We start from the raw sequence: 11,257 nt of genomic DNA, 5'->3' as shown, positions 1-11,257 counted from the left end.
CTTGCACTTTACTATAACCTGCAAGGAGAAACCAGGCTACATTTTCTACATTTAGTTTGGAAATTTCCTCAGCTCATTATCTGGGCTCCACACCTTCAAATTCTGCCTTCCATCCAACACCAGTACTCAATTTTACCAAATTCTCTGCCACTTTAAAACAAGGATTGCCATCCTTCCAGTTTGCAATAACACATGCATTATTTCTAAGTTCTCATCAGAAGCACCTTTAACAACCATATTTCTACCAACAATCTCTTCAAAGCATTCCAGGCCTTTCCTACTCACCTCCTCACAATTCTTCCAGACTCCTCCCCTTATCCATGTAAAAAGCTGTTCCAACATGTTTGGTATTTGCAATCACAGCACCCTACTTCTCTGGGACCAAAATCTGTTTTGGTTTGCAATATACAGAAATGGATTGGCTTTTACAAGGGGGATTTGTTAAGTTACATGTTACAATTCTAAGGCTGTGAAAATGTCCAAATTAAGGCACCAACAAAAGGATATCTTCTTAGAGGAAAAGCAGCTGGCATTTGGGACACCTCTGTCAGCTAGGAAGGCAGGTAGCTGGCATCTGAGGTCCTTGCTCCTGGTTCATTGCTTCCAGCTTCTGATTCCAGTGGCTTTCTCTCCAAGTGTCTACAGACCCTCACTTAGCTACTCTGGGGCAAACTCTGGATTTCATCTCTTAGCTTCCCTTGGCTCTCTCCACGTTCTGACTATTTCTGTGAGTTCTGCTTAGCATCCAGGGTATTTCTGTCTGTCTCCTCTTGGCCACAAGTGAGTTCTCTTAAAGGATTCCAATAAATGGATTAAGACCCATTTTGAATGGGGGGGGTCACATCTCCACAGAAATAATCCAGTCAAAAGCTACCACCCTGAGCAATGGGTCTGCCCCCACAAGATTGGATTAAAAGAACATAACTTGGCTGAGGTACATAACAGTTTCAAACTAACACACTTCTTAAGCATTTTTTTTTCCTTCCACCACATTTCTGCCCTAATATAGATCTATGATTTCCAGCTAAGACACAGGAATCCCTCAGCTTGTCAAGAAGAAAGATGACCTTATCTCATCTTCTCCCCACAAAATCTCCCTTCCAGACTGCTGCTGGCACTGGGCCCTGCAGCTGTGAATTTGCTTAAGTCACTTGTGCAGCTTACACAAGCTCACTCACCTCTCTCAGCTGCCATTTGCACATCCCAGGTGCACTTATTAGCTGAAAGACCTGCGTGACTGTGTACCCACTGGCATTGATAATTCAGGGGTCTTCTTTCCCCTTCATGCATGAATGTATTATCTGCTTTTCAGATTAGCATTAATGGGTATTATTATGTAAAGGAGAGCAGAACAAACTTTGGGATTAATAACAACAGTGTTTTCTACCCTGGTGCCAGCTTTGGAGTGGGCCTCCTTGCTAAGCAACATATCTTACCCATCTGCTTCAACCAACTATACAACTCCACCTGCTGGAGAGTAGATACACTGATTCTAGAAAATACAGAAAGCTAAACACAGGTTTACAATAGTGGAACCAAATGTTCGAGATCTGGTTGTTGCAGACCTTATCAGCAGTTCATGTTTGTGTAACATTATAGCTACTAATATTTGCAGGAGTCCAGAAATAAGTCCAAATGGACGCTTCCTACTCTTTCCAACTCAGTCCTGCAGTATGCAGCCTTATTCCTATGTCAGATGTGGATATCCAGCTAGCAGCTCCACCCCACCTCCACCCCCAAAGCTCCCCTTGGCCTCCCTTTAGGACTAGGGCTGTGGTGTAAAGGAAAATGCAAATAAAAATAATTAAATTTCCCTGTTGAAAATAAGGGAAGAGACTTCCCTCTCCCTTTTCTTTCACCATTTGCCTTAGAAAACTTGTAAGTTCTTTTTCTGCCTTAAAAACAGCTGTATGCGAATCTTTTTTAAGCGTTACATAAGCTCTTGTGAATTTCACCTCTCAAGAATGTTTCCTCAAGGTCGGAGCCAATTATTTTCAATGTCATTATCATGGAAGATAAAGACCAAATCTCCCAGTTTCCCGGGAAGAAATGAATCCTAACTTCAGGATGCTGCTTGGCTTCAAATTGCAAACATACCTCCAGTCATAAAAAGATGAGCTGTATCTTGAAAACATGTATGTAATGGGTTGTATCTGCTCAGCTACATGAAAAAGATGAGTTTTCTTTCTATCTTGACAATCTCTTCAGCAGAATGCATCACATTCTGATTTAATTCTTATTCAATAATAAAATTGTTTTTCTTTCTTTTTCATCTTTGCAGAGAAGTTTTCTGGATGGGGAAGATTTTAGTTTTAATTATATTTCCCCAATAGTGCACACCAGCCCTCTTACTCTGAGGAGAGAGGACCTGGGAAGAGACATGCACAGGCCCTGAAACAGAAGCAAGCTTGGGGCTGTTTGGGCAGGTACCAGAGCAGGGTCCAAAGTCTGGGCACATCCTCTAGGTTCCTTCATCTTCTGGGGAGGGGAGGGGCTGGAAGAGGGCCAGAGACACTGCAACCCAGCAGGGGAGCGCAGTCGTTTGGTTCTAAGGACAGACAACATGACTTGAGGCAATAAACAAGATAACTTGTATAAAGAGCCTAGCACTCTGAAGCACTTAAACATGTTAGTTTCCTTCTCCCACTGTTTCCTATTTCTCAGAAATCTGGAAAAGAGAAGGCAGAGGAGAAGGAGAGGCAGGGCGGAAAATAAGCCTTAAAAAGTGACCCCACAGCCCATGCGCTTCAAAAACAAATAAATAAAAATAAATTTAACAAATGGTGCTGCGATAATGGGATATTCAGATGGAAAAGAATGAAATGTGATCCCCACCGCATAACATACAACAGCAAACAATCAAACTACAACAACAACAAAAAAACCTTGCTCCTAGAGACTCCCAGACTCCTGATCCTTCTGTGGATTCTTTCTTCCCAACTGTTTTAGTTAGTAAGCTGCTGGATTGCAATATACCAGAACCGGAAAGGCTTTTAAAAGGGGGAACTCATTAAGTTGCAAGTTTATAGTTCTAAGGCTGTAAAAATGTCCAAATTAAGGCAAAGCTATAAAAAGGTCCACATTAAGGCATCCAGGGAAAGATAGCTTGGTTCGAGAAGGCTGATGGGTCCAGAACACCTCTGTCAGCTGGAAAGGCACATGGTGACATCTGCTAGCTTTCTTTCCCAGCTTCTTGTTTCATGAAGCTCCCCTGGGGGCATTTTCCTTCTTCATCTCTGAAGGTCTCTGGCTGGCTGCGTGGGCTCTGTTGGATCTGTCAGTTCTGGTGGCTCTTACGGTTCTAAAGCTTTTTCCAAAATGGTTCCCACTTAAAGGGCTCCAGTAAGCAGCCCCACCTTGAATGGGTGGAGACACATCTCCATGGAAACCCTCTAATCAAAAGGTCCCACCCGCAATTGGGTCGATCACATCTCCATGGAAAATTCAGAAAGTTCCCACTCAGCAATATTGAATGGGATTAAAGGACATGGCTTTTCTGGGGTCCACAACAGATTCAAACTGGCACCCTAATGCCCCCCCTGTTGCCTGTGCTGGGGAGTCCACTTCACCCAGCAGGGTCACTGGCATTGAGAACTCAGTCCAGTGTCAGAGGGACAGGGAGGGGTGAACCCTCCAGTGGGCACCAGGACCCGCCTTTTCTGACCCACAATGACTCAGGCCTCCTGGGAAACATCACGGGGGTCAGTTTCCCAGCCGCTGGTGCTGCCTCCACGGTGAAGCCTGAGCCCCATCCCCAGGGCCCTGCCAGGCCAGCGCACACAGCTCTGGCACATCGCGCCAATCTGCAGCAAAGAAGGGATCCTCTCTGGCTGGGGTGATTGATCCCGATTTCCAAGAGAAAATGGAATGGCCACGATGCAGTGGCAACACCCAAAGAACCTCCCACTCAAGCCTCTGCAAATTGTTGCCCCTCATTTAAGGGAGGAGTTTTGGTCATGCAGTTCAGAATGTTGTCCACCTCTTTAAAAAGTACTTGGAGAAAACAAACAAACAAACAAAAAAAGTACTTGGAGATAGTGGAGCTATCTGAACCTCCTGCATTTTATCTCCCACTTTTCCCCATCTATGTTCAATTTTAAACACTAATCTATGGAGTAAAATTTATAATTTTCTTACTTTAAGTAAGATTGATATTTTCATTTGTTTCCCATTTTTTCTGGTTGCTTTTGTAGATGTTGGAGAAAACAAGACAGTGCCAAATTGATGCCTCTATCTCCAAGCCATAACAACCTGGGTTATTATGAAAAACTATATGTATCAATCAAATTCCAGTTCCACAATTTCAGGTTTTTCCTTCTAGCTGCTCCAAGATACTGGATACTAAAAAAATATTAATATAGTGATTCAGCAATCATACTCATTTGCTAAATGCTATCTTCTCTAACTCCTCCTTCTTCGATCCTTCCCCCAATCTTTAGGGGGTATTTGGGATCTGCCCATTCTAACTATTTCATTTTGGAAAGGGGTGTTGATAATATGGGATGGGGGATGGAACAGTTGATGTTCTGAAGGGGCTGGGCCCTCTGGGTTTCTGGACTTGTCTGGCCTAGGAACCATCTGGAGGTTGTAGGTTTCTGGAAAGTAATCTTAGTGCCTGGAACCTTTGTAGAATCTCAGATCGAGCCCTAGTTGTTCTTTAGGGTAAACAGGAATGGTTTTGGTTGGGGTTTGGCAAACTGTGGCAATTAGCAATATCTAGCTGAAGCTCGTGTAAGAGTAGCCTTCAGAATAGCCTCTTGACTCTATTTGGACTCTCCTAGCCACCCACACCCTACCTGTCACATTTTGTTTCCCCTCTTTGGTCAGGAAGGCATTGTCAGTCCCATGGTGCCAGGGAGACCCCACCCTGGATGCCAGGTCCCACGCAAGTGGGAGGGCAGTGATTTTCCCTGCAGAGTGGGGCTGAGAGAGAAAAAGAGAGGCCACATCCAAGCAACAAAAGAGGCCTGCTGGAAGTGACTCCCACGCGTAACCACAGGCAGGCCCAGCCTCTCGGCTACAGAAACAAACTTTACAAAGCCACGCACCTATATATTTTAAATGTCTCCAACTGACTCTGATACGCAGTCCAGTTTGACAGCCAGTGAATTCAATGTCTGTTTCTTCTTAATTCAATATCCCTGTTATTTTTAATTAGGAAAAGGTTTTTTAATAATTAGAAAACAATGTTATTCTCAAGTATTTTACAAGTTAGAGAATTTATATTCTCAAGTTGTACGTAGATCTTTTTGTGTGTATGTAAATCTTGTTATTTATTTAATAAATCCTTAGAGGTTGTAGTTTTCAAAAAAAAAAACTGGCCCCTCACCATTGGCATAATTGGATCATCTATTGATCATCCCATTGCATTGTGTTAATGATAATTTTCTGATTTTGATAATTGTACTATGTTTAAGAGAATGTCTGCTTTTAGGAAACACATCTAAATATTTAGGCATAGAGTTGTATCATATCTGTAGCTTACTCTAAAATGATTTAGGAAAAATAATGTGTATATATATCAAGAGAGATTGATAAAGCATATGTTAAATGCGAACATCTGGATGAAGGGCATATGGGAATTCTTTGTACTATTCACGCAACTTTTCTGTAAATTTGAAATTATGTCAAAATAAAAAAGTTTAAAAAAACACAACAGTCCATTTGTGAACCTGGTAGACTGCTCTGGCCTATTAACAATTAGCAAGCCAGGCCTCTGGTGTGCCACTTTTATTTTAGCAGCCTATGGTGTTTTCTTTTTTAACAGACTTTTTTTTTTAGGTCAGTTGTAGGTTTACAGGAAAATCATGCTTTTTAAATAGACTTATCTTTTTTTAGATCAATTGTAGGTTTATGGAAAGATCATGCTGAAAGCACAGAGTTCCCCTGCACCCACCCCCTGCACACACACATCGTTTTCCCTCATTATGAACATTTTTCATTGGTATAGTACATGCTTTAGTTTCCTTGGCTGCTCAAGAAAATACCATGCAATGGGTTGGCTTAAGTAATAGGAATTTATTAGCTTGTGGTTTTGAGACTAGAAGAAGTCCCAGTTAAGGTGCCATCAAGACGATCTTTCTTTTTTTTATTATTAATTTTTAAATTTTTAAAAAATGCAACAACAAACAGAAACATTCTTAATATACGATCATTCCATTTCACATGTATAATCAGCAACTCACAATATCATCACATAGTTGCATATTCATCATCATGATCATTTCTAAGAACATTTGCATCAATTCATAAAAAGAAATAAAAAGACAACAGAAAAAATTGATACGTACCATACCCCTCACCCCTCCCTGTCATTGATCACTAGCATTTCAATCTACTAAACTTATTTTAAATTTGTTCCCCCATTATTTATTTTTATTCTGTATGTTTTACTCATCTATTGATAAGATAGCATCAGGCACAATGTTTTCACAATCACACAGTCACATTGTGAAAGCTATGCCATTAAACAATCATCTTCAAGAAACATGGCTGCTGGAATCACAGCTCCACATTTTCAGGCATTCCCTCCAGCCTCTCCACTACATCTTGACCAACAAGGTGATATCTATTTAATGGGTAAGAATAACCTCCAGAATAACCTCTCTGCTCTGGAATCTCTCAGCCACTGACACTTTATTTTGTTTCATTTTGCTCTTCCCCCTTTTGGTCAAGATGGTTTTCTCAATCCCTTGATGCTGAGTCCCAGCTCATTCTAGGATTTCTGTCCCACATTGCCAGGAAGGTCCACACCCCTGAGAGTCACATCTCACGTAGAGGGGGAGGGCAGTGAGTTTGCTTGTTGTGTTGGCTGGAGAGAGAGAGGCAACATCTGAGCAACAAAAGAGGTTCTCTGGGGGTGACTCTTAGGCCTAATTTTAAGTAGGTTTAGCCTATCCTTTGCAGGGTTAAGTTTCATATGAACAAACCCCAAGATTGGGGACTTAGCCTAGTGCTTTGGTTGTCCCCCTGCTTGTGAGAATATCAAGAATTCTCAACTTGGAGAAGTTGAATTTTCCCCTTTCTCACCGTTCTCCCAAGGGGATTTTGCAAATAATTTTTTACTCACTGTTCAAATCACTCTGGAATTTTTTTGCCATCACTCTGGACAAACCTACCAAATCTATGCCCTACTTGAGGTTTCATGTATTTATGGTGTTCAATTAAGCTGCCCACATAAGTTATATTAGGAACTGCACTAGTCAAAATCTAAATTTTAAGATGATGCTTTCTTCTTGAAGACTGGTGCTCTGGTGCTGGCTGCTGGCGCTCCCTGCTCCTGGGCTCCTCCACAACGCCGGCCTCTCCTGGCCTCTCCTTTCTCTTCCACGCTCCATGGACCTTCAGCTTCTTGCCTTTTATGGCTTCCTCTCTCTGTCTGTCTGAATTTCATTCTGCTCAGAAAGGACTCCAGTGATAGGATGAAGGCCCACCCTGATGGGGCTGGGCCACACCTTAACTGAAGCCACCTCACAAAAAGTCCTACTTACAGTGGGTTCACACCCACGGGGATGGATTAAATTTAAGAACATCATTTTCCGTTCTTAAACTTAAACTCACAGCTCCAAGCCACCACAGTACATTTGTTACAATTGATGAGCCAGTGTCATTATAATTTTATTAATTAAAGCCCATAGTTTATATAAAGGTTCACTCTTTGTGTTGTACATTTCTATGGGTTTTCAAAAACTTTTTATTGTGTTAACATACATACAACCTGAAGTTTCCTATTTTAACCGCTTTCAAGTATACAATTCACCAGCATCCATTACCAAAACTTTCCATCCTCCCAAAAAGAACTCTGCACTCAATAAGCATTAATTCACCATTTTCCATCCCTCTGTCCTCCCACCTGCCCCTGGGAACCTATAATCTACTTTCTGCATCTAATTATTTTCTGCCCCTTTTCTGAGGAAAGGGAGATACCTGTTCACCATCTTTCACTCCACCCCTCTTCTGCTGTCATCCTATATGACCATAAAACTGATTGGATTGCCCATCCTACATGGGGCCTCTCAGTCATTCCCCTCCCTATCTCCTTGACTTTCTCCTCTGTGTCATCTCAGGTTCTCATTTTCAAGGTCATCTCTTGAGCCACCTCCAAAATCCCCATTCAGATGTCAATTTCCATCCATCCTGTTTGCTGACTCAATCACTTTCCTGTTCTCTAATCCTTCCCTGTTCATTCCTCCATCTTTCATTCCAAGGTTTAATAGTTAAAACCACATTTTTGCCAATATCCTCAACTTCCCCCGTTGATTTTTCTTCTATCCCACTCCTCTGGCAAATGCTAACCCTGTATGAAAACAGTCATATATTACTTCCTTTGAAGGCATGGGCTGCTGCGTTGTGCTGGAGAAATCATATACCTGCATGAATGGGTACCCCTGTAAAGTCATTGAGATTGATCTCAAGGGGTCTTAACACTTGCAGACAATCTTCCCTAGTAAATGCATCCTTTTTCTCTTCGTGAGGATTCTTTCAGTCTTTTCTATCTCCTCCTTTACTCTCAGCAGATGACCTCAACTTATACTTCACTGAAAAAAATTTAAATAGGTGCCCTAGTATGAAAACTTGCCTTAAATCCCCAATACCAAATCTTTAAACTCACTGACAACAGCAAGCCTTTCTTCCAGCTCCCTGAAATAACAGGAGGGTGTTCCACCACCCAGTCCCTCTGCTGGAGTACTGGTTCCCACCCTCTCTCTACTTCTCAGCAAGGCCCTTACTCTGACTTACCCCCACTCTGATCTTACTCTCTGCCCTCTCAACGTTTCCCCTCCCATAAACACAAAAACCTTTTTCTTTGGTAGGGGGAGTTAAAGTTATTCCTCATCCAAGAGTTGTTTTTTTTTTTTTCCTCTCTGTGAAGTAGAAGTTGGGGTCATCTGCAGAGAATAAAGGAGGAGATGGAAAAAGTCTCTCCTATCTGAACACAATTCCCTTGACCCACTTTTCCCTTGCCCCTCCTCCAAATTTCTTGAAGGAGCCCATAAACACTCTTTGTCTGCATTTCCTTATTTCCTGTTCCTTCCTCTATTCTCTGGCTCTTCCCTCTATTGATCCATTTAAATTGCTGTGGTCAAGGTCATAGCAGCTTCCGCGACATGCTCAGTCCTACACTGACCTCCCTACCATGCTTGGCACCGCACTCTCCTGGTTTCTTCCTAAGGAGTCTGCTAGTCCGTGAGCTGCAGGGCAGGGCTGTGTCTATCTTGTTCAATAACGCTTCCCCGGCACTACCCAGGGCCTGGTGCTTCGTAGGTGCTCAACAAATGCTCTTTTTTTGAAATTGATTTGGCTGATTTGAATTGTGGAATATAGCATCTCAGAGCCTAAATGGTCTGGTCACTGCCTTCAGCTCTTCTCTCACTACCCGCTAATCCTCTACCCCACCCCTAGGTGGCTTCAGACCTACCAGTTGTCATAACCCGTCAGGGCTGTTATGACAAACACCACACATCGGGTTGGCTGAACAACAGGAATTTATTGTTTCACCATTTTGGAGGCCAGAAGTCCAACACAGAGGTATTGTCAGGGCTTGCTTTCTCTTGGAGTCCAGTATTCCAGCAATCTGTCACATGGGGAACCCTCTCTCCTTGTGTCTGTTCCTCTGATTCTGCTGACTTCTGGCTTCTTCTGACTTCTAGCTTTCATTTCCATGTCCAATTTCCTTTGCTTATAAAAAGTTCAGCCAAGGTGGGCCACGGTGGCTCAGCAGGCAAGAATGCTCGCCTGCCATGCCAGAGGACCCGGGTTCGATTCCTAGTGCCTGCCCATGTAAAAAAAAAAGAGGTTCAGCCATATGGAATTAAGGCCCCATCCTGATTCAATTCAGTCTCATTTAAATAGGATCCGAGAAAATCCTATTCACGAGTCTCTACCTTAATAATAACATCCTCAAAGGTCCTATTAACAATGTGTTAACATCCACAGGGATGTTAAACATGTCTTTTGTGGAGTACATGATTCAATCCCCGACATTAGTTAACTTCAGTTCTTCAAGCAAACCAAGCTCTAACTCCTCCATATTTTTTAATGTGCTATTCCTTGTCTGGGAGTCCATTTCAGGGGTCCCTGCTGCGGTCTCTCACCTGGTCTCTAGTGAAACTCTGGTTTTTAAAATCACCTCTTGAAAATCACCTCCTCTGGGAACCTTAATTCCTTCATTCTCCAGCAAGCACTCTCTTCTCCCTCTGAGCGCCTACTGGGTTCTTTCCGTAGACCTACTTGTTGTAGTTTGCCAGCCTACCATGACAAACACCATACAATGGATTGGCATAAACAGGAATTTGTTGTCTCATGGTTTTGAGGTTTGGAGAAGCCCCAAATTGAGGCATCAGCAAAGTGATGCTTTGTCCTCAAAGTCTATAAATTCTGGTGTGGGCTGCCGGCAGTCCTCGGGGTTCCTTAGCTTTCACAAGGTAATGTCCTCTCCTTTCTCTTCTCTGCTCTTTTCTCTTCTCTGCCGACTTCTGCTTCTCCATGTGGCCTTTTCTTAAAAGGTCTCCGTTAATCCTGATTAAGACACACCCTTAACTGACCCGCCCTCAGTTGGCCACACCTTAAATGAAAACACCTTCATAAGGTCCTATTTACAATGGGTTCACACCCACAGGGGTGCAGATTAAAATTAAGGGGTACATAAATCAACCTACCATACCAGTGCTATCATAGTGTTTCCAAAATGTGTTTGGGGAAACAGTAGTTCCGACGCTGTTCACGGCTGCTGTGAGGTTAAAGGGTTGCATTGCCTCACAAATTTGGGAAATGTTGGGTTAAATAAACAGTGTTTTAAAAAATTTCTTTGCTGCAGGATGTCTCAGAGCCTTTATGCTATTTACAAGGATTAAGAATTTCCAACAGGAAAATATAGTTTGTAGCATTTCTCAAACTTAGTTAACCAAAGGTGCTCCCACTTCTTGTGGACCATTTTCTGGCATTACCGCATAGCACAGCTTTGTAAAGTTTGCTTTGCCATATCACTTGTCTTATTGTTTTGTGATTGTGTATATCTCTCCCCTTCTGAACTGCGAGTTCCTTAAGACAGGAACAGTATTTTTTTTCTTCTCTGCATGCACATTGCCTAAAAAGTAGTAGATACTCAATAAGTGGTTGTTGAAAGAGTGTGAGGAAACAGAAGGTAAGACAGGAAGGGAGAAGAGTGGCGAAATAGGAGATGAAGGTTTCTTGACCAGGAAATGGAAGCAAAGTTGGAAGATGCTTCTATTAAATACCCAATGCCCACTAGCTAGAT

This window comes from Tamandua tetradactyla, chromosome 12, assembly GCF_023851605.1.
Source record: "Tamandua tetradactyla isolate mTamTet1 chromosome 12, mTamTet1.pri, whole genome shotgun sequence".
Taxonomy (NCBI): Eukaryota; Metazoa; Chordata; class Mammalia; order Pilosa; family Myrmecophagidae; genus Tamandua; species Tamandua tetradactyla.
Note: the sequence above shows the minus strand (reverse complement) of the source record.